General features: G+C 49.8%; 1 long non-coding RNA gene across 1 annotated transcript; it reads right to left on the reverse strand.

The window, feature by feature from the left end:
* Positions 1-381: 381 nt before the first annotated feature.
* LOC135577865 (uncharacterized) lies at positions 382-6,739 on the reverse strand. The gene is made up of 2 exons (XR_010469384.1): positions 2,718-6,739; positions 382-1,537 (listed from the first exon to the last, which is right to left on the reverse strand). It is a non-coding gene; the product is annotated as an uncharacterized LOC135577865 (long non-coding RNA).
* Between the last annotated feature and the right edge of the window lie 17,321 nt (positions 6,740-24,060).

The raw sequence follows: 24,060 nt of genomic DNA on the forward strand, positions 1-24,060 counted from the left end.
TTGCTGACAAACACTTGTAACCTTGCCCAGATTAGCCATTCGCTCCATCACCTTGTGCAAAGGACGCATGTACCTTCTGGTGGCCAGGAGAGCACCGTGCCCCCTTAAACCACTCTGCATTCCACTTCCTACAGCTGCTGACCCTAGCTCCCCACTCCATCAGGATGGTGAGCTCTGCAGTGCTCCTCAAGAAGTTATTCCCTTCATTTTGCTGCTGATATTCAGCTGAAAAGGATGTTCCTCTTCCTCTTCCTCTTCCTCCTCCTCCTCCTCCTCTTCATCTTCCTCCTCTTCCTCTCTTCTCTATTCTCTCTTCTCTCTTCTCTCTCTTCTCCTCTTGCTTCACCTCTGCCGCGACTGAGAGACGGGGACGCAACTTGATGCAAGCAAGGTGTCCGCTTTATTGTATGGCAAACATACATTTATATAGTCTAAGGCACACATGTTTCATGCTGATTGGCTAATCACTTTAACAGACATTAAGCTAGCTAAGGCGGGAATCTTAGTCAGGCAGTGTTCGCATGGTAACAAGATCGTTATCTCGTAGTCACAAGCTGTCCCCCCCTCGAGGGCTCCAGGGCGCAGGCACCCCCACCGACCACAAGCTCTCCCCGCCTCCAAGTCGCCTCACAACTACCGCAACACTTAACTTTATTCATACAGCAAACTAGCCTATTAACTCCAAATACAGAAAACTAACTCATCAACTCTAAATTCAGACAACCCACATCTCCCCCTTTTTGTTTTAATTAACTGACCCTCCCAAGGTCGGCAAACGACCAACTCGAGGACATCTTACTAACAGCTCCGTACTGGGGGTTTTCGTAATTTCTTTCTGATCTTGGTCCGCTCCTTGCTGCACGAGGAAAATCTTGTTCATTGAAGCAGTTATTGATTTTGGAAGCATTGTAACACACATGGGATTACTATTAATAATGCTCATTTGAATGTCTTTGGCGCATTCAATCTTAGAATATAAAATGTCCACAGACCTTTGTGCTACAATTTTCCCCCAATCGTCAGAATAATAATCATACCGGGGAGAATATTCTGTCTCTCTACCTGTTATCAATAACACCTGAACTGTATTCCACTCAATTGTTAGGCAGTTATCACACCAGTGTCCTACTGTATGGCGATTTAGCCACTGTGATTTTCCACAATTAGCACAAATTCTACAAATCCACGGATTACATTTTTCACATTGGGGACACTTAAGCTCCCATTTGTTAACCTCTGGAACAGAGTTCATTCAATTATTGATCGGTAGTGTCTTCTATGTCAGTCGCAGGATCAGGACCAGGAATGTCTTCAGGAGGCTGCTGCAGTGTCTCTCGAAAAGGTCTCACATTTTTAGCTGGGATCCAGCGGGGACCTCTTTCTGTGGAAACACAAGCATAGCCTCTTCCCCACGTGACAAGGGGATAGGGTCCCATTATCTTACCTGTTTCGGGGTCCCGGATCAATACTGGCGGCTTAATCTTGGGTTCAAAAAGGGTGTTTGTGCTAAAATGACGAACTACTGGAGGATTGCTGTCTAATTGGGAACAATTCAAAAAATTAAAAACATACAAGGCTTTCTGTATTCGCTCCTCTGGTGTAGCAGCCCCTATTCCCCCTTTTTGTTTTAATAACAGGCGTTTTAAGGTTTGGTGAGATCGTTCTATCAAAGCTTGTCCCGTAGGAGAATGAGGGATACCTGTAATGTGTGATATACCCCAAGAGGCAAAAAAGGTAGTTAAGGTTTTAGATACATATGCGGGGCCATTGTCAGTTTTAATTTGAGAGGGTACCCCTAAAGTAGCAAAAGCGCGCATTAGATGTTTTTGCACATCACGTGCTTTTTCTCCTATATGACAGGAAGCAAATAACATTCCTGAAAATGTATCAATAGAGCAATGAACAAACTTTAAACGACCAAATTCAGCAAAATGAGTGACATCTGTTTGCCAGAGTTGAAGGCTCTGTAGCCCTCTGGGGTTGACTCCTTCTGCTATAGAAGGGAAAGAGTGCCTTTGACAATCAGGACACACCGCAATGATATTATGGGCTTGTTGTATAGTGAGGTCAAATTGACGCTTAAGGCCTGCAGCATTTTGATGAAAAAAGGAGTGGCTGAGTCTAGCTTGCGCTAATCGATCTGGTAACACCTGCACCGGTAGCGTAAGCAAATCCGCTTGTCGGTTCCCTTCTGCAATAAAACCAGGTAGAGAAGTGTGAGATCGAACATGCATAATAAAATAAGGGTGAAGACGGGAATTTAACAGAAAGATGAGTTCTTGTAACAAATTAAACAGTGCCGTATGAGAAACATCTCGTAGCACAGAAGCTTCTGCTCGGCTAACAATTCCTGCAACATAAGCAGAATCAGTGATTATATTGAGAGGAATAGACCATTTTCGAAACACTCGAACAACTGCAGACAATTCTACTATTTGAGGAGAACCCTGTACAGTCTCTACATCTGAGTTCCACTGTTCTTGATGATCATCCCACCAAAGGATAACAGACTTGTGAGATTTGCCAGACCCATCTGTGAATACAGTGAGGGCTTGTAAAGGCTGGTCACTCCGCTTTGGAATAGGTAAAAGGTGGAAATCGATGCTTAACAATTTGTGAGAAGGCGGATGAGAAGTGAGTTGGCCTGCATAGCCAGTTAGAGCTATGCCTAGTGCATCTGATTGTTGTTGTAACCATTGCAAGTAAACACTTGTTACCGGCATACATATGAGGGCGAAGTCCGTGCCTGCCAGGGTAAGTAATCGCTGTCGAGCCCTGATGATTAAAGATGCAAACATCTCATGTTGGGTAGAAATCGTCTTTGTGGCTTGGTTAGGTAAAAAAATCCATTCAATGATCAGTAAAGGGTCAGTTTTCTGGCAGTCCCATTGGAAAATAAGTGCATGAGGCTGTCTAGCAGGATTAAGGATGATTAATTGAAAAGGCAATTCTGGTTCCCATCGATGCGCTTGTCTGGAGGTAATCGCTGCCGCAGCTTTATGCAAGGAAGTTATGGCTTCAGGACTGAGAGTTCGCGGAGCGTTTAAGTCCGAGCTTCCTTTAAGCATTTCGAATAAGGGACGAAGATCCGCATTAGTGATTCCTAACAATGGTCTGACCCAATTGATTGTACCCAGCAGTTTTTGCATGTCATGTAAATTCTTTACATTCGCCTGTATTTGTAAAGGTTGCGGAGCAATAGTCTGAGCCCTTATACGCCATCCTAAGTATTTCCAAGGTGGTATTTTTTGAATTTTTTCTGGTGCAATACAGAGGTCTGCTGATTTTACAGCAGCCACGACAAGGGCTACAGCTTCCTCCATGACTTCATGGTGCTGTGCTGCCACTAGAATGTCATCCATATAATGATATAACAATGCAGCAGGTACTACAGTTCTGACAGGACTAAGTATTTTTGCTACATACCATTGGCATATTGTAGGGCTATTTTTCATTCCCTGTGGTAGCACAACCCACTGGTATCTTTGCAAAGGAGCTTGCATGTTGACGCTTGGTACAGAAAAGGCAAATTTAGGAGCATCATCTGGATGCAATGGAATGTTGAAAAAACAATCTTTGAGGTCTATGATGGTTAAATGCCAATCTCTAGGGATCATGGCGGGTGATGGAAGCCCAGGTTGCAGGGCCCCCATGTCTTCCATAGCATCATTAATTTTTCTGAGGTCATGGAGCAAGCGCCACTTGCCAGTCAGTTTTTTAATAACAAAAATAGGCGAGTTCCAAGGACTCATAGAGGGTACAATATGTCCCATAGATAGTTGTTCATTAACTATTTCTTGGAGGGCGTGAAGTTTTTCCAGCGACAGGGACCATTGATCAATCCAAATAGGAGTATCTGTTTTCCAAGTTAACTTTAGGGTTTCACGCCCCTCAATGGCCCCACCTAAAAATGTGTCTGGATAGACATCCCCCACTGGGATAACACATCACGCCCCCACAAGACCATAGGTACTGGTAAGATAAACGGTTTGACTGAGGCAACTTGTCCTTCTGAATTTTGAACTTGTATCATTTCTGCGCTTTGGCGGCTAGCTCCATACCCCCCAATTCCTGCTAACGTCTGAGAGATATCAGCTAAAGGCCACCTAGAAGGCCACTTCGCTTGAGAAATAACGGTAACATCTGCACCTGTATCAATAATTCCACTTAACATAACTTGCTGACCTCTGCGAATGAGGGTGCATTGACATATAGGACGTTTTTGTGAGATGGCTTGAACCCATAAAATTAGTGATTCTCCCGTAGATCCAAAACTTCCCTGTCTCTGTGGGAGCAATTGGTCAGGGATTGGGACATAGTCTTCCTTAGGGATCAGTATCAATTGAGCGATACGACTTCCCTCTGGCACTGTACAAGGAGGAAATGGGGTCCAAGCCATAATTTTGATTTCGGAATTACTGTCAGGATCAATCACTCCAGGCAATACAAAAAGTCCTGACAGGGTGGTGGATGATCTTCCCAATAATAAAGCTTGCGTTCGGGGGGGCAAAGGACCTGCAACTTTGGTAGGCAGTAAGTGAACAGAGGAGTCAAGTAGTGTTACTGTGTGAGCGGTTGCCAGGTCCAGGCCGGTGCTCCCTGCTGTTGCTGGGCGGAGACTGGAAACACTCCTGTTTCCCCCCCCGGCGTTTGTGGGGGCGCCGGTCGCGGAACTTGTGTCTGTGCGCGCCGCGGTCCCGCGCTCTGCGATCGGTTTCCCTGTATGGGGCGCCCTTGAGAGTCGTATTTAGATCGACACTGGTTAGCATAGTGGCGCCCTTTTTGGCACTTGGGACAAACTCCAGGTATTTGGGGTCGTTTCCCAGCATTGGCACTAAAGCAATCTTTTTTAAGGTGTCCCGGTTTTCCACACCCATAGCAGTTTCGCTGTGGGTCGGCGCCCATCGGGCTGTGCATGGCCGCAAAAGCAGCAGCCATGGCCTCATATTTATGATCCATAGTGCCAATTCTATTACAGGCTTCCACCATTTCAATTAAGGTAGGGTTTTGATTTGGGAGAGACTTCAAGAGCTTTTTACAATCGGCGTTAGCGTTTTCCACAGCCAGTTTAAGGAGTAAAATCTCCCGAGCCTGTACGTTATCAACTTGCCGCTCTAAGGCTTGTTTTAATCTATCCATAAACTGCATATACGGCTCACGGGGTTCCTGAGTGATACTAGTGAATGCTTTTTGGGGTCTGCCAGAGTCAGGGACTCTCAACAAGGCCCTTTTCGCTTCTTCTCTGCCTGCTTCCAAAGCCTCCCGAGGAATGTCCCTAGCTTGGGCCGCGGGATCCGAAAACTGCCCTGTTCCTGTGAGGTGCTCTATAGTCAATGCAGCTAAGGCGGCATTAGCATGTCCTGCATAACCCAGCAAAACTGTCTGCAATCCCGTTCTCCATTGAGACTCCCACATTGTATATTGTGTTGGGGTTAATAACAATCGCGCGAGAGATTTTAAATCATGTGGGGTCATGACATATGTATCGAATACAGAAGATAAAAGGCTTGCAAAATAAGGGGAAGACAACCCATGCTCGGTAACTGTACGGCGCAACTCCTTAATTACCGAAAAAGAAAGAGCTTCCCACTGAGCTTGAGCCCTCCCCCGTCCTTGGTATATAACGGGGGCTACTATAGTTCTGGCTATTTCCAACTCCCCCTCGTTTATCGCTTGGCGCTTAATCTTTCCCCAAACCTCATGAGGATCAGGGGGAAAAAGATCAGGTTCCTTTTCAGGGTAAATCGGACCCGGGTCAAAGGGATCACCCTCCGGGGGATATCCAGCAGCACAAGCTAACGGTGGCGCAGAGGGTTCCGCCCCACCAGCGATTTTAGAAGGGCAGGGGGGAGGTGACTGAGCTCCCTCCTCGGAGCCTCGCTGATTTTGCTCTTGTGCCTTTATGGTTTCAAAGATTTTTCTCCAACTGGGGAGCATATACTGCGCTTCCTCATCTCCTGAGGTGGCTGCGTCCCATAACTTTACCCCCACATCGTCCCAAAGTTCACGCGTAAAAATAGAAGAAGCAGTCACCGCGGGGATCTTAACCTGCACCCATTTAAGGATTAACTTAAGATCTTGTTCCGAAAGAGTCTTTTTCCCATGCTTCTTAAGTAGAGCTTTCATAAGCTCATAAACGTCTCTCTCAGGGGAAGACTCCTGATTCCCCATTTTGCTAGTTTCCCGCAGCTCACCTCTCGTTCCAGACGGAGGGATTGTTTGGCCGGCCGGCTTATCCTGCTTCCTTTCAGCAGCTCATTCCACGTTCTGCGGGACTCGCGACATGCCACCAGGTAGGCGGTTTTTCAATCCTCGGCGGTTTCGTCGCTGACGATCACGTCGGAGGTCACCAATTTGCCGCGACTGAGAGACGGGGACGCAACTTGATGCAAGCAAGGTGTCCGCTTTATTGTATGGCAAACATACATTTATATAGTCTAAGGCACACATGTTTCATGCTGATTGGCTAATCACTTTAACAGACATTAAGCTAGCTAAGGCGGGAATCTTAGTCAGGCAGTGTTCGCATGGTAACAAGATCGTTATCTCGTAGTCACAAGCTGTCCCCCCCTCGAGGGCTCCAGGGCGCAGGCACCCCCACCGACCACAAGCTCTCCCCGCCTCCAAGTCGCCTCACAACTACCGCAACACTTAACTTTATTCATACAGCAAACTAGCCTATTAACTCCAAATACAGAAAACTAACTCATCAACTCTAAATTCAGACAACCCACAACCTCTTCCCTCTCTCTCTCTCTCTCCCTCTCCCTCTTCTCTCTCCCTCTTTTCCTTCCCCCTCCTTTCACTACCAGTACATGCTGGGGAAATCCCTGACAAACACTTGTAACCTTGCCCAGCTTACCCATTCGCTCCATCACCTTGTGCCAACAACGCATCTACCTTCTGGTGGCCGGGAGAGCACCGGGCCCCCTTCAAACCACTCTGCATTCCACTTCCTACAGCTGCTGACCCTAGCTCCCCACTCCATCAGGACGGTGAGATCTGCAGTGCTCCTCAAGAAGGCATTCCCTTCATTTGGCTACTGCTATCCAGCTGAAAAGGATGATCATCCATCAGATGAACCTGGAAGGTTGCCCTGCTGGGAGATGTCCTTGCAGCGGAGAAACTCCAGCTGCCTCGTCCAGCTCTTCCTCCTTCAGCCCCTGTCAAGGGATTCCACCGGCTCCTCAAGGACTTCCTCTCCGATGTCTTCAGGCTGCCTCCAGGCCAGCGCTGGCAGCAGACACGGGACGCTGCTCCCTTTTATACTGCCCCGGGGCATTGTGACATCAGCATTGCCCCGTGGTCGCATTGTGACATGGAGGTGACATGGGCCCCCAGTGTCCCACCCCACCCACTGCCCATGCACCCAGCACTCCTTGGAGGAAGGACTTCGGGGTGCTGCTGGCCCCGAGGCTGTCCTTGTGCCCAGGAGGCCCAGGGTGCTGTCCCTGCTCTTGGTGGTCACGCACTGGGCATGGCTGAAACCACCTGGGAATGGCGGTGGCATGAAATTACTGAGGAGGTTATTCACATACAAAGGAACTTCTTCTCTTTTCCTTTAAATTTACTAAAAGAAACTATGAAAAACAATCCTCTAGTACATGATGGTAATGAATTGCTCTGCGAAAGTGCTGCCATGGGTGCAGGAACCTGCCAGCCTACGTCTATTCCATTAAAGAATCTCAACATTTTGGTGCCGGCTCCATGTGTTTGGCATGTGGCCTCTCACCTCCTAGATGTCCAGGTAGGAAAACAGGTGGGGGAGCAGGTCTCAGCTAAACCCCAGGGCACCTGCTATGGAAAGCATAGGTGTGAAAGCATAGGCATAGCCTCTGGGCTCAGGCACCAGTTTCTGTGGGCTGGCAAATGGCTGCCTGACAGCTCAGACATGGTAATTATCCCTAATTCAAGCACTTGGGGTAATGCAAGGTGGTGCTGTGTTGGAAGCGCTTCATTAACTGCAGAAGAGTAAAGACATGCCCATGGGCAGATCCTCTGCTGCAAAGGGGAATTTTTCCTGTTGTAGCAAAAAACAAGCTCAGCGATAATCTTTAGCCCATATCGGCATCAGTAGCTGGTTTTAAGAAGCGGCTAAGAAGACTAATCGGGCTGCAGATGATGGCGAGGGGCTGCATTCATCCCCAGGGGCATCATCAGGGGAGGAGGTGACCGTTACCCGGTCTTTTTTTCCAAGTGAGCTGAGAGAGTTGCGAAAAGACTATACTCGTAAAGATGGTGAGAATGTGTTAACCTGGATGCTCCGATGCTGGGATAATGGGGCTGACACAAGAGAACTGGAGGGCGGAGAAGCCAAGCAGTTGGGATCTCTGTCAAGGGATTCCACCCTTGATGGGGCAATTGCCAGTGAGCCCAACCCCACGGCCCTCTGGACCCGACTCTTGACAGCCATGAAAACAAGATTTCGTAACAAGGATGACTGTCAATGCACATCAAGGAAATGGAATGCTATGGAGCGAGGTATCCAGTTCCTGAGAGAGTTAGCTGTGCGAGAGCTTATCTATTTTGGGCCAGATAGCCAGGAGGGGGTGAATCCAGATAGAGTTGAGTGTACACGGTCTATGTGGCGCAGATTCTCACAGAGTGCACCAGCTGCATATGCTAAGATATTGGCAGGAACGTTCGTGTCAACTGGCGGTAGACAAAGTGTTAATGACATGACTGAGCGGCTCCGGGAATTTGAGGAAAACCTTTCTGATCCCCTAGGGGCTTATGTCTCTAGGGTGGAGAAACTGAGTGAAACGACTGTTGACTGTTTTGAAAGGCTGTTGAGAGAAATGAAAGCACTCAGGGAACACACACATGGCTCTCGATTTGTACGAACCAATGCTTCAGCTATTAGGAGAAAGCATTTCCAATATCCAGAGAGAGAGAGAAAGCGTTTCCAGTCCCCAGAGAGAGAGAGAAGGCGTTCCCAGTCTCCAGAGAGAGAACACAGGCAGGCCACCAGCAGAGGTTCGCTGTGGTCCTTCCTACGTGAGCAGGGAGAAGATATGAGTAAGTGGCACAGTAAACCTACTGGGGAACTTCAAGAACGAGTGCATGAGTTAACAGGGCAGGCTTCTAGGAAAAGGGCTGCCTGGTTTACAAAAGAGATTCTGGTGCTCGTGAAGTTACTTCTAATTCACACCGAGTGACGGTGGAAGACCGAGATTAGAGGTGCCCTGCCTCCAGCCAGGCGGAGGAAAGGGATAACAGAGTTTACTGGACGGTACAGATAGGATGGCCTGGTACAACACACTCCCAGGAGTACAAGGCTTTGGTGGACACTGCTGCTCAGTGCACCATAATTCCTTCAGACTGTAAGGGGACACAACTCATCAGTATTTTTGGAGTGACTTGGGGGATCCCAAGAGCTGACTGTTGTAGAGGCTGAAATGAGCCTAACTGGAAAAAATTGGCAAAAGCATCCCATTGTGACTGGCCCAGATGCTCCGTGCATCCTTGGCATAGACTACCTCAGGAGAGGGTATTTTAAGGACCCAAAAGGTTATAGGTGGGCATTTAGGATAGTATCTGTGGACACTGAGAGAATTGAACAGCTGTCTGATTTGCCTGGTCTTTCAGATGACCCTTCTGTTGTAGGACTGCTGATGGTTAATGATCAGCAGGTGCCAGTTGCTACCACAACGGTGCATCGTCAACAGTATCGCACCAATCGGGACTCTTGGATTCCTATTCAGAAAATGATTGGTCAACTGGAAAGCCAGGGTGTGATCAGGAAGACTCGCTCACCTTTCAATAGCCCAATTTGGCCAGTGCGTAAGTCTAGCGATGAGTGGAGATTAACTGTAGACTACTGTGGCCTGAAGGGGGAAGGGGGAAAAAGGGTGAAGGGAAACCTTCTCCCACGGTTTTGATTGTCTCCCCACGATCAGACCACGACAAAAACAAAGAATCAGCGTGGTGAGGCTGTCGAGTGGCCCTTGGTTTGTCCTGCAAACAACCTCTGAATGCGGATACTTGCAGGTGCAGCGGAGCAGGCAGCAGCATCTAAGCAAAGCTCTGGGGGACGGGGTCCTGTGTGCTGGGGACAGCTTCCCTCGCCATTCTCTGCCACCTCCTCCTTCAAGCAGGGGCTGCCCCACGCCGCGCACAGCCAGTCCCAGCCGGGCCCGGAGGTGGGTGTCTCCATGACAACCGCCCGGGCTCTGTGACGTCATAACCAGAGGCCATTGTGACACGGGGTCGACATCACCAGAGGCCATTGTGACACGGGGGTCCCCGCCCTGACCGTGGGGGTATTTAAGGAGCGAGAGCCCTGGGGTGCTCACTCCCAGGAGAGCAGCTTCTCAGGAGCAGCAGCTTCTCAGGAGGCAGCAGCTTCTCACGAGGCAGCATCTCCCCTGGGTGCCCGTTGCGGCTCATTGATAGAGGACACCCAAGATGCCAACTGACAAGGAGGTGTCCTGCTCCTCCTCCTGCCCGCAGATCGGCCACAGCCTGGGCCAGCACACCCTCCAGAGCACCTGGGTCACCCCCTCGGTCCAGGAGCGCTTGCAGGACCACCATAAAGGTCCCCAGGAGGGGTCTGGCTGGCCTCGCAGCACCAACAGCGAGGCAGCAGCAGAGGCAGAGTGCCCGGCACCTGCCCCACAGGGCGCCACAGCCGACGACGCGGCTCTGTGGGACACAGCCCAGCGCATCGTCAGTGAGGCCGTGCGCAGGGCTGTCGCTCAGATCGTGGCAGCTGGCCAGGAACCAGAGGAACAGCAGGACCTGGCCCAGCACATGGACTTGCAAGATGAGAACAGCAAAGAGGGGTGCCAAGGCGGAGACACCATCCACAGCACCTGGATCAACCCCTCGGTCCAGGAGCACCTGCAGGACGCCCCTGCAGGTCCCCAGGAGGGGTCTGGCTTGACCAGCTGCACAGACACGGAGGCGGCAGAAGAGGCAGAGCGCCCGGCACCTGCCCACCACAGCCCCACAGAGGACGATGTGGACCTGTCAGACATTGTGGAGTACATCGTCAGTGAGGCGGTGCGCAGGGCTGAGGCTGAGATCCAGGGACCTGGCCAGCAACCGCTGGAACAGCAGGACCTGGCCCAATGCACGGATGTTCCAATGGCAGCACCAGCACCTGCAGGACTTGAAGCCATTGAGGCTCATTTGGCAGGAGAGGATGAGGGACAGGCCAGCACAGCCCCTCTCGTCCCAGCTGCAAAGGAGGAAGAAGAGAACACGGTTTCTCCAATGTCTGCAGAGCATGGGGGAGAGACCAGCGCAGACATCGCCTGCCCAGCGCAGGGCCCAGCTCCACGGCGACGGCCTTCCCGGTTCAGGAGGGCGTTCCGGGCTCTGCGCAGGGCTTTCCGCTGCAGCTGCACCGCGGGACCGCAAGAGGAGTAGAGCCGCGACCGCGGCGTTCACCTGCCCTGAGGACATGGTGCTGCCAGCCTCTGCTCGGCCTTGGATTGTTTTCAAAATCAATAAAGCCAATTAAAAAAAAATGACAAGTTTTCCCCCTGTGCTCCTCTGCTCCTGCTCCACCTCGGGACAAAGAAGGCTGCAGGAAATCTCTGTCCTCGGGGTGTCCCGGCCTTGGTTGCCGGAAGCCCTGGGCTGGTGCTGCCGCAAGCCGGCAGTCTGGCTGGATCCCCTCAAGCTCCCTTCCCACCCGCCTGTCTCCAGTTCCAGACCAGGACTTGGAACATTTGAGATCTATTGCCGACTTGGCCTGGTTGACCTGCACCGTACGGCATCCCCTTCGTCTCACAAGGAACCTCCCCATTGCAGGGGTGTTTCGGAGCACCTGCATGAGCTGATACAGGCGAGACCCTCCAAACCCACATGTGGTCCCTCTCCTCCACCGAGGGTCTTCCAAGTCAGGAAGAGCCGGCTGCTCGCTCCCTTGCTGGAAATCTGAGCCATGACCCATCTGTGCACAAGGCTCTGATGCACAAGGCTGCCAGCGTCACGAGAGCACGTTCAGGCCTGAGACACCGGGGAGAAGCGCCGCAAACAGTGCTGGTCTTGACAAGAAATCCACCCGCTCAGAGCTTCGTCTCAGATGCGAGTTACTCTGCCCTGGGTTTCTGGGGCCCAGAAATGGAGGGAGGCTCAGGTATAAACCCAGTCAGCCAAGAGCCGCAGCAGCTGCTGATCCCTGTGTGGCGCATTGCAAACCAGCCATGGCTGTCTGTGGCTGCTGCATGGCCCGGGCTGCAGCCTTCGCAGCATCCTCCTCTTCCCCAGCACCCCCGTGCACTGCACAGAACCAGAGCTGATTGCAATGGCTGGGGCAGCACCGGGCAGCAGCAGCATCTCTCTCCCCAGCCTCCAGCTGCCCAGTTGCCCTGCGGGGAATTTCTGCCTGGAAAGGGCAGAGTTGTATTGCGATCGGCCGGGGGCTCAGGACAAAGCACAGCACCGCCACGTCCCCGGAGCAGAGCCCTTCTTTTCCTGGCTTGGACTGGTGTATTCCTCCTGCTCACAGCGCGGTCCTTCTCTGGGAGAAGGTGACGCCAGCACTTTCAGGGAAATTGGAACGTCATGATGGAGTGGACGTGAAACAGCCTCACTTCCCGAAAAGCCAAAGGAGTAAAACTGACATGGAACAAAGCGAGTAACTTGCCACAGCTGTCCAACCTGCGCTCCTCAGGCGGGAGGTGACCGGCGACATGTTCTGGTGCTGCGGGGCTGTGCCGCAACAAGTCAGTTGGGGCCGTGGCCAGAAAGGTGGTGATGTACATCTAGAGATACCCACATCGTTCTGTGGGAAGCATCTGTTTCCTCGGCACGATTTGGAACACTTTTGACACACGGGGCTTGCTGGGCCCTAAATCACAGCTGCGTTGGCTCCTCTAAGCCTCCCAGTTCCAATTCAGCAGGTGCCCAGTTCAAGGTGTTGACTCAGCAATGTGTACTTCACTTTAATCTGTATTATGTATTATGTATTATGTATTATGTATTATGTATTATGTATTATGTATTATGTATTATGTATTATGTATTATGTATTATGTATTATGTATTATGTATTATGTATTATGTATTATGTATTATGTATTATGTATTATGTATTATGTATTATGTATTACCAACAGTAATTTGCCAACAGGAGGAGTTCTTGCTAAATTAACAGCAAAAGCCATGCTGACAAATGCAAGGGAGCAATGAGGGAGGGCTGGAGTCGTGCTCGGGAGCTGTGTCTGTGCGGGAAGGTTTATGTGTCTCGCTGGGTAGTGCCCAGAGAGTTGGTCTGATCGCACTGCAGAGCTCCCGGAGACATCAATCTGTTTGCTTCTTTCCTACACCAAGCTTTAAAGGCTGGTTTGGATAGTCAAATGGGATTCAAACGTAACGTTCCTCCAAGAAGGCCTTGGGTAAGTCATTTCCCAAAATTCCAACTTCTTTTCCCAGGGAGGCTGAATTTCCTCCATAGCAATCAAATGATCAGGTTTTGCACAGAAGAGTTGCTGTGGTTCTAAGCATCTTTATTTTGTCTATGCTGCCTTAAAGAAGCAGCTGGTCTGCCTTTTGCTTTTGGTGATGGAAGTCGGGAATGGCCAGCGCTGTGCTTCATGTCAGGATGGATTCATTCTCGAATTATTGAAACTGAACTTTTGCCGGATGCAACTCCAAGAAAATGCCTCAGCCTCTTCCAGGGCCCTGGGAGGAAGGAAGCTTTAAAAATTTCAACATTAATTTTAAGAATTACAACTGGAATTTTAGAAATTTTGACGTGAAATTGTAAAAATTTTGACGGGAATTTGAAAAATTTTGTTGGGATTTTAAAAATTTTGAAGGAAACTTTAAAAATTTCAACATTAATTTTAAAAATTTCAACTGGAATTTTAGAAATTTTGACGTGAAATTGTAAAAATTTTGACCAAAATTTGAATAATTTTGACTGGGATTTTAAAAATTTTGATGGGAATTTTAAAAATTGGAACATTTATTTTAAGAATTTCAACTGGAATTTTAGAAATTTTGACATGAAATTGTAAAAATTTTGATGGGGATTAGGAAAATTTTAGTGAGAATTTTAAAACTTTCAACAGGATTTTAATATTTTTGTTGAGAATCTAAAAATTTCAAAGGGAATTTGAACAATTTGGATGGGAATTGAAAAATTTTAGTGAGAATTTTAAAAGTTTCAACAGGATTTGAAAAATTTTGAGAGGAATTTGAAAATTTTCAATGGGAATATGAACAATTTGGACGGGAATTGAAAAATTTTGAAGGGAATTTGAAAAATTTCAGCATTAATTTTACAAATTTCAACTGGAATTTTAGAAATTTTGACGTGAAATTGTAAAAATTTTGACGGGGATTAGGGAAATTTTAGTGAGAATTTTAAAAGGTTGTTGGCAGAGGTTGTTCTCAGCTGCTGCTCTGTGCAGCTTGGTTCAAGAGCCAGCTGGGGGCTTCTTTGGAAGGGAGGTTTCTTGTTCTGTGCTTGCTGCTCCTCGGCACCCTGCACAGGAGCGCTGTTGGGGTCTGCAGGGACGGGTGGGAGCTGCTGTGACTCCTGCTGAATGTGAACTCAACTTGTCCTGATGGCCTCCAATGAAACCAGACTGACTGTAGGTGGTTTTCTTCCCTTTTCAGTTCCAAACTACACATTTGGCACTGAAAAACATGAGAGTTTGTGCTGTTTTTCAGATGTCAGTGGCTGCGCATCAGCTGAGAACATCACTGCCTTAGGTACCAGGGCAGGTGGTCTGTGATCAGGGCTGGGGACTTGCATGGCAGCGCTTTTATGAACATTTTATGGTGTTGCCATTTCACAGCCCTTCATTTTCCTAGGAATTTTAAGATGGTATTTCTTATTTGGAGGTTCAGACTCTGGTTGGACTTGATGTCGAATGGTCCATTTAATGGGGTCCATAAAATAAGAATCTCGCTTCCTTGTTGTTTTCTAACACTGTCTGAATTTGGTAAGCGAGAGCAAGAGTGGTTGACAGTGTCTGCTCTTGATGTAACGTATTCATGACTCTCCCTCTTGGTATGGTGAAGGTTTCTGCCTGCACTATGATTTTGCTGGGCTGTGAGGCTGTGTTGGAGCAGCAGAGGTAAGAAGTGGTGGCTTTAAAGGCACTGAAGCTGTGGTAAAACCAGCAGGTAAAGCTCGTTTCTTCCTAGAGAGCTGCCTGACAAAAATAGTTACAAGGAAAGACCCTTGAAGTTGGCTTTGTTTTTCTAATTTAGTCTTAATATGGAGCTTTTGCTATTGATTGATTGATTGATTTCTGGGAAGCAAGAAGTGAGAGCCTGTGCACTCCCATAGGCAGCGCTGCCTCCCAAATAGGTGCACCCTTCTCCACTTCTGTTCCTTCCCTGCTCGTGCAGAACAAGGCCATGCAGCAGTGTGCAGATGCGGTGATTCCAATGTGACTATGAGGTCACAGCCCCACGGTGACGTGCTGTGCTGTGTCTTGGCAGCAGCAGCAGCAGCATCATGGTGCGAGCGTGGGGGCCATGGTCCTCACCCTCCTCCTCCTCCTGGTGTCCCTGCCAGCCCGGGACGCCCAGGCTGCTCCAGCCGAGCGCAGGGAGCAGGTGGGCGGGCAGGGGCAGCACCCAGCCCCGAGCAGCTCAGCAGGGCAGCAGTGGGGCCAGGGCTGGGGCTGGGGCCGGGAGAGCAGCCGGGCTGGGCCGGGCAGGGCGAGCCAGGCAGCACCAGGGTGTGGGCAGGGGGCAGACGCCCCGCAGGGAGGGGAGAGGGGCTGCGGCTGCTTCAGGGGCAAGTGCTGGGCAAGCAGGGGCTGGGAGTGGTGGCCCAGGGGCAGAAACCAGCACTGAGTCCCTGTGGGGCCCTCGCTGCCCCCAGCCTCGTGCCACACGGCCCCATCCCAGGGCACGCTTGGAGCCTTTGGGCCTGTTTCAAATCCAAGCTGGGATTGCTTTGGCCCTTTGGGCCAGTTTTGAGCTCAGTCTGGGCACATTTGTGCCCTTTGGGGTCGTTTCTGCCTAGATCTGGGAGTTCTTTGGCTTTGCACTCCAGTTTCTACCCAAATCTGGGGGTGTTTGGGCCGCTTTTGGCCGTTTTTTACTCAAATCTGGGCATACTTTGACTTTTTGGTCCAATTTCACCCCAAATCTGGGGATGTTATACCCCTTCTTGGCCAGTTTTGATCCAAATCTAGTGGTGCTTTATTATTTCTGGCTCTTTTCACCAGATCTATTCAGGTGCTTTTTTTCCCCTAATGGAGGCACTGTGTTCCCAAATATGGGATGTTTTCACCTTTGCTGACAGTTTTGCACCCAAATGTGGATGTTTTTGCCTCTTTTGGCCACTTTTTGCCCAAATACTCAGATACTTTTGCCTGTATTGGCCAATTTAGCCCCCAAATATTTGGAATATTTTGTCATTTTGCCAGTTTTTTCCCCAAATTCGGCTATTTCTCTGCAATATATGGGCATTGTTGTCCTAACTATGTTGTGCTGTGTTTTGTTTTGTTTTTCTCTCTTCTTTATGTCCTCTTTCACCCGAAATGCAGGAGTATTGCTCTGTGAGCCTGGAAACCTCTCTGCTCTGTGCTGACTCCAGGCCATGGCATTGGCAGAGCTGATCGAGCTCCTCAGCTGGATCCTGGTTATGAGCCTTGGGCTGTCCCAGAGGTACGTTGGCACTGTCTGTCTGCTTGAGGGAATAAACACTCACGTTTTAATAGGTTATTCACGTGTGATTGTACCCAGGATCATCTCAGAGGCTTTCCAAAAGCTTTTTGTGCCTTGGTGGTGTTACACAGACAAGTAATGAATATTCATTTGCCTGCAAGCCTGCTAGGTCTCAGCAAAAGTTCACCCATGTTCCATTTCTAGCTGTGGGAACATACACCTTTGTATGTGTCCTGTGTCATTACCTCACCCCCTCCCATCACTGCAGGTGACTGAGGAAGAAGGAGATCACAACATGCCATGGAAGCTCCTCACCCGTGTTTGACTCCCTGTTTGGTTCCTGCAGTCCATGGTGATCAAGCCTCTTGGTGTAATCCTGTTCCTGAGCCTGGGGGCAATCCCAGGGGTAAGTGTTCAGTCTTCATTGGTCACTGGCCTTTTGCATTTGTTAATATTTGTTTTATTATTTGTTAACATTTTCCTGCAATAGTTGCGCCTTGCAGTAGCCAGCAGGCTCTTTGCTAGAAGAAACATGGCTGATCATTTTTTGCCCTGGTGCTCCATGCTCCCACCTTAGTGTGGGTTTTCTTTTGTGTGTGTGAGAGGTGTCCTGGTCAGAAGGCCCTGAGAGACCCCATGTTTGTCCATCTGGTCCTTGAGGGGTGTTGCATGTGGCCTGGACACAGTAGTTTGGAAGCTGCCAGGTCCCAGCCAAGGACTCTGCAGCCCCTCTGCAGCTTTGGCAATTTCAGCATGCGTCTGGGTCCCGTGTTGTTGCCTGACCCCCGTCCAGGCACTGCAGGTCACTGAGGACAAGGTAGATCGCAACGTGATATGGAAACGCTTTTCCTTTCTCCTTGATTCCAACCGTCCCTGTAGGCAGCGGCTACTTGACTTCTTGACTTGAGTCTGTCTGTGAGCCTCGGGGCGATCCCACAGGTACGGCCTTGGAACAAATCACAGTATCACAGTATGTTTGGGATTGGAAGGGACCTCAAAAGATCATCTAGTCCAGTCCCCCTGCTGGAGCAGGAACGCCTAAGTGAGGTCGCACAGGAACATGTCCAGGCGGGTTTTGAATGTCTCCAGAGAAGGAGACTCCACAACCTCCCTGGGCAGCCTGTTCAGCGCTCTGTCACCCTTACTGAGAAGAAGTTTTTTCTCAAATTTAAGTGGAACCTCTTGTGTTCCAGCTTGATCCCATTACCCCTTGTCCTATCATTGTTTGCCACCGGGAAGAGCCTGGCTCCATCCTCATGGCACTCACTCTTTATATATTTATAAACATTAATAAGGTCCCCCCTTAGTCTCCTCTTCTCCAAACTAAAGAGACCCAGCTCCCTCAGCCTTTCTTCATAAGGGAGATGCTCCACTCCCTTCATCATCTTCGTTGCCCTACGCTGGACCCTCTCCAGCAGTTCCCTGTCCTTCTGGAACTGAGGGGCCCAGAACTGGACACAATATTCCAGGTGTGGTCTCACCAGGGCGGAGTAGATGGGAAGGAGGACCTCTCTCGATCTACTAACCACCCCCCTTGTAATACACCCCAGGTACCATTGGCTTCCTGGCCACAAGGGCCCAGTGCTGGCTCACGGTCATCCTGTTGTCCACCAGGACCCCCAGGTCCCTTTCCCCTACACTGCTCTCTAATATGTTATTTCCCAACCTATACTGGAACCTGGGGTTGTTCCTGCCCAGATGCAGGACTCTACACTTGCCCTTGTTAAATTTCATCAGGTTATTCCCCGCCCAACTCTCCAGCGTGTCCAGGTCTCTGGAAGGCAGCACAGCTTCCAGTGTCACCACTCCTCCCAGCTGGGTGTCACCAGCAAACTTGCTGATAGTGCACTCAATTCCCTCGTCTAAATCGTTGATGAATATATGGAATAATATTGGCCCCAGTACTGACCCCTGAGGCACTGCACTAGATACTGGCCTCCAACTGGACTCCGCACCATTGACTACCACTCTCTGGCTTTTCTCCTTAAGCCAGTTTGCAACCCACCTCACTACTCTATTGTCCAGACCACACCTCCTCAACTTAGCTGTGAGGATGCTGTGGGAGACTGTGTCAAAGGCTTTGCTGAAGTCAAGGTAGACCAGTCCACCGCTCTGCCATCATCCATCCACCTTGTTACCTTCTCATAAAAGGCTATGAGGTTGGTCAAGCATGACTTACCCTTGGTAAAGCCATGCTGACTGCCCCTAATAGCCCTCTTATCCTTGATATGCCTTGAGATGGCACCAAGGAGAAGCTGTTCCATTACTTTCCCAGGGACAGAGGTGAGGCTGACCGGTCTATAATTACCCGGGTCCTCCTTCTTGCCCTTTTTGAAGACTGGACTGACATTTGCTTTCCTCCAATCCTCGGGCACCTCCCTCATTTCCCAAGACTTGGCAAAGATGATGGAGAGTGGTCCAACAATGACTTCAGCCAGCTCCCTCAGCACTCGCGGGTGCATCCCATCTGGACCCATGGATTTATGGATGTCCAGACTATTTCATTGCTCCCTAACCCAGTCCTCATCGACTAAAGCAAACTCCTCCATTGACCTGGCTTCATCCGGGGTCTCAGGGGTACAGGGCTCCCCAGGACAGCCTCCGGCAGAGTAGACAGAGACAAAGAAGGCATTCAGTAATTCTGCCTTCTCTGTATCTTCTGCCACCAGGGCACCCACCCCATTCATCAGTGGGCCTACATTGCCTCTGGTGTTAGTTTTATCTGCTACGTATTTGAAAAAGCTCTTTTTGCTGTCCTTGACCCCTTTCGCCAGGTTTAGTTCTAAGGAGGCCTTGGCTATCCTAGCTGCCTTCCTACATCCACTAACAGCAGCCTTATATTCCTCCCAAGTGGCCAGCCCCTGCTTCCATGACCTGTAAACTCTCCTCTTCTGCTTGAGCATACCCAACAGGTCCCTATTCAACCACACAGGCCTCCAGGCTCCCTTCCTTGATTTCCTACGTGTGGGGATGCTCTGATCCTGAGCGTGGAAGAAACAAACTCTGAATGCCACCCAGCTATCTTGGGCCCCTTTACCACAAAACCCCCTGGACAGCGAGTGTGTCACAAACCCAATTGGACAGCGTGTGTGTCACAAACACCTCTGGACAGCGTGTGTGTCACAAACCCCCCTGGGCAGTGTGTGTGTCACAAATGCAATTGGACAGCATGTGTGCCACAAACCCCACTGGACAGCGTGTGTGTTACAAACCCCATTGCACAGCGTGTGTGTCATAAACCCCATTAGACAGTATGTGTTTACAAGCCACATTGGACAGCGTGTGTGTGTGTGTCACAAACCCCATTGCACAGCGTGTGTGTCATAAACCCCATTAGACAGTATGTGTTTAGAAACCCCATTGGACAGAGTGTGTGTCACAAACCCCGTTGCACAGTGTGTGTGTCATAAACCCCATTAGACAGTATGTGTTTACAAACCCCAGTGGACAGTGTATGTGTCACAAGCCACATTGGACAGCGTGTGTGTGTGTGTCACAAACCCCATTGGACAGAGTGTGTGTCACAAACCCCGTTGTACAGCGTGTGTGTCATAAACCCCATTAGACATTATGTGTTTACAAACCCCATTGGACAGTGTGTGTGTCACAAATCCCATTGGACAGCATGTGTCTTACAAACCCCATTGGACAGTGTGTGTGTCACAAACCCCCCTGGACAGTGTCTGTGTCACAAACCCTGTTGGACAGTGTGTGTGTCTCAAACCCCATTGGACAGCGTGTGTGTCAAAAACCATCCTGGACAGTGTGTTTGTCACAAACCCCATTGGACAGGGTGTGTGTGTGTGTCACAAAACCCCCTGGAGAGTGTGCGTGTCACAATACCCATTGGACAGCGTGTGTGTCACTAACCCCATTGGACAGCGTGTGTGTCAATAACCAACCTAGACAGTGTGTGTGTCACAAACCCCATTGGATAGTGTGTGTGGCACAGACCCCATTGGACATTGTGTGTGTCACAACCAAATTGCACATGTGTGTGTCACAAACCCGCCTGGACTGCGTGTGTGTCACAAACCCCATTGGACAGTGTGAGTGTCACAAACCCCTTTGGAGAGCGTGTGTTCCACAAACCACATTGGACGGTGTGTGTGTGTCACAAACACCATTGGATTGCGTGTGTGTCACAAACCCCCATAGACATTGTGTGTCTCACAAACCCACTTGTATAGCGTGTGTCTTACAAACCCCATTGGACAGCGTGTGTGTCACAAATCCCCCTGGACATTCTCTGTGTCACAAACCGCTTTGTACAGTGTGTGTTTCACAAACCCCATTTAACTGTGTGTGTGTCACAAACCCCATTGGGCAGTGCGTGTATCACAAACCCCATTGGACAGCGTGTGTGTCACAAACCCCGTTGGACATTGTGTGTTACACAAACCCCCTGGACAGTCTGTATGTCACAAACCCCTTTGGAGAGCGTGTGTTCCACAAACCCCCATAGACATTGTGTGTCTCACAAACCCCATTGGACAGTTTCTGTATCACAAACCCCCCTGGACAGTGTGTGTGTCAAAAACTTAAGGGATAGTGTGTGTGTCTCAAACCCCATTGGACAGAGTGTGCGTCTCAAACACCCCTGGACTGTGTGTGCTTGTCACAAACCCCATTTGACAGCGTGTGTGTCTCAAACCCCATTGGACAGTGTGTTTGTCACAAACCCCATTGGACAGCGTTTTTGTTTCAAACCCATTGGACACTGCGTGTATCTCAAACCCCTCTGGACAGGGTGTGTGTCTCAAATCCCATTAGACATTGTGTGTGTCACAAACCCCATTGGACAGCATGTGTGTCACAAAGCCCCCTGGACATCGAGTGTGTCACAAACCCCTCTGGACAGCGTGTGTGTCACAAACCCCTCTGGACAGCGTGTGTGTCACAATCCCCATTGGACACTGCGTGTGACTCAAATCTCATTGGACAGTGTGTGTGTCACAAACCACATTGGACAGTGTGTGTGTCACAAACCCCACTGGACGCTGCGTGTGTCTCGAACGCCATTGGACAGTGTGTGTGTCACAAACGCCATCGGACAGTGTGTGTGTCACAAACGCCATTGGACAGCCTGTGTGTCACAAACCCCATTGGACAGTGTGTGCATCACAAACCCCCCTTGACAGTATGTGTATCACAAACCCCGTTGGACAGTGTGTGTCACAAAACCGCTGGACAGTGTGTGTGTCATAAAACCCGTTGGACAGCGTATGTTTCAGAAACCCAATTAGACAGTGCGTGTGTCACGAACCCCATTGGACAGTGTGTGTGTCATAAACCCCATTGGACAGCGTGTGTGTCACAAACCCCATTCGACAGCGTGTGTGTCATAAACCCCATTGGCCAGTGTGTGTGTCACAAACCCCATTGGACAGCCTGTGTATCACAAACCCCGTTGGACAGTGTGTGTCACAAAACCGCTGGACAGTGTGTGTGTCATAAAACCCGTTGGACAGCGTATGTTTCAGAAACCCAATTAGACAGTGCGTGTGTCACGAACCCCATTGGACAGTGTGTGTGTCATAAACCCCATTGGACAGCGTGTGTGTCACAAACCCCATTCGACAGCGTGTGTGTCATAAACCCCATTGGCCAGTGTGTGTGTCACAAACCCTATTGGACAGCCTGTGTGTCACAAAACCCATTGGACAGCGTGTGTGTCACAAACCCCATTGGATAGTGTGTGTGTCACAAACCCAATTGGACAGCGTGTGTGTCACAAAGACCCCTGCACAGCATGTGTGTCACAACCCCCATTGGACAGTGTGTGTGTCATAAACCCCCTGGACAGCCTGGGTGTCTCAAGCCCCATTGTACAGCGTGTGTTCCACAAACCCCATTGGACAGTGTGTGTGTCGTAAACCCCATTTTACAGTGTGTGTGTCACAAACCCCATTATACACCATGTGTGTCACAAATCCCCCTTGACAGCATGTGTGTCTCAAACCCCATTGGACATGTGTCTGTCACAAACCCCCCTGGACTGCGTGTGTGTCACAAACCCCATTTTACAGCGTGTGTGTCACAAACCCCGTTGGACAGTGTGTGTCCCAAAACCCCTGGACACTGTGTGTGTCACAAACCCCATTGGATATTGTGTGTCTCAAATCCCCTCCACAGTGTGTGTGTCACAATCCCCATTGGAGAGCATTTGTGAAACAAAACCCATTGGACAGCGTGCGTGTCACAAACCCCTTTGGACAGTGTGTATGTCACAAACCGCATTGAACACTGTGTGCATCTGAAACCCCATTGGACAGTCTGTGTTTCACAAGCCCCATTGTACATGTGTGTGTCACAAACCGCCCTGGACTGCATGTGTGTCACAAACCCCATTTTACAGCATGTGTGTCCAAACCCCTTTGGAGAGCATGTGTTCCACAAACCCCATTGGACAGCTTGTATGTGTCACAAACACCTTTGGACATTATGTTTGTCACAAACCCCCTGGACAATGTGTGTGTCACAAAACCCATTGGACGGTGTGTGTGTAACAAACCCCATTGGACAGTGTGTGTTTCACAATCCCCATTGGACAGCGTGTGTGTCACAAACCCCATTGGACAGTGTGTGTGTCACAAACCCCATTGGACAGTGTGTGTCCCAAAACACCTGGACAGTGTGTGTGTGACAAACCCCCTGGACAGCGTGTGTGTCAAAAACCCCCCTGGACTGCGTGCGTGTAACAAATCCCATTGGACAATGTCTGTGTCACAAACCCCTTTGGAGAGCGTGTGTTCACAAGCCCCATTGGAGAGTGTGTGTGTCTTAAACCCCATCGGACATTGTGTGTGTCACAAACCCCATTGGACAGTTTGTGTATCACAAACCCCTCTGGACAGCGTGTCTGTCTCAAACCCTATTAGACAGCGTGCGTGTCACAAACCCTATTGGATAGTGTGTGTGTCACAAACCCCGTTGGACAGCGTGTGTGTCTCAAACCCCCTGGACAGTGTGTGTGTCACAAACCCCGTTGGACAGCGTGTGTGTCTCAAACCCCCTGGACAGCGTTTCTGTCACAGACCCCATTGGACAGGGTGTGTGTGTCACAAACCCCATTGAACAGCATGTGACAAACACCATTGGACAGCGTGTGTGTGTCACAAACCCCATTGGTCAGTGTGTGTGTCACAAATGCCTCTGGACAGTGTGTGTGTCACAAACCCCTCTGGACAGTGTGTGTGTCTCAAATCCTCTGGACTGTGTGTGTGTGTCACAAATGCCATTGGACTGTGTGTGTGTCACAAAACCCCTGGACAACGTGTGTGTCACAAACCCCATTGGACAGTGCGTGTGTCACAAACCCCGTTAGACATTGCGAGTGTCACAAACCCCATTGGACAGTGTGTGTGTCTCAAACCCCCTGGACAGTGTGTGTGTCACAAACCCCATTGGACAGCATGTGTGTCACAAACCCCATTGGACACTGTTTGTGTCTCAAACCCCATTGGACAG

The sequence above is a fragment of the Columba livia genome, unplaced genomic scaffold (assembly GCF_036013475.1).
Source record: "Columba livia isolate bColLiv1 breed racing homer unplaced genomic scaffold, bColLiv1.pat.W.v2 Scaffold_155, whole genome shotgun sequence".
NCBI classification, from domain to species: domain Eukaryota; kingdom Metazoa; phylum Chordata; class Aves; order Columbiformes; family Columbidae; genus Columba; species Columba livia.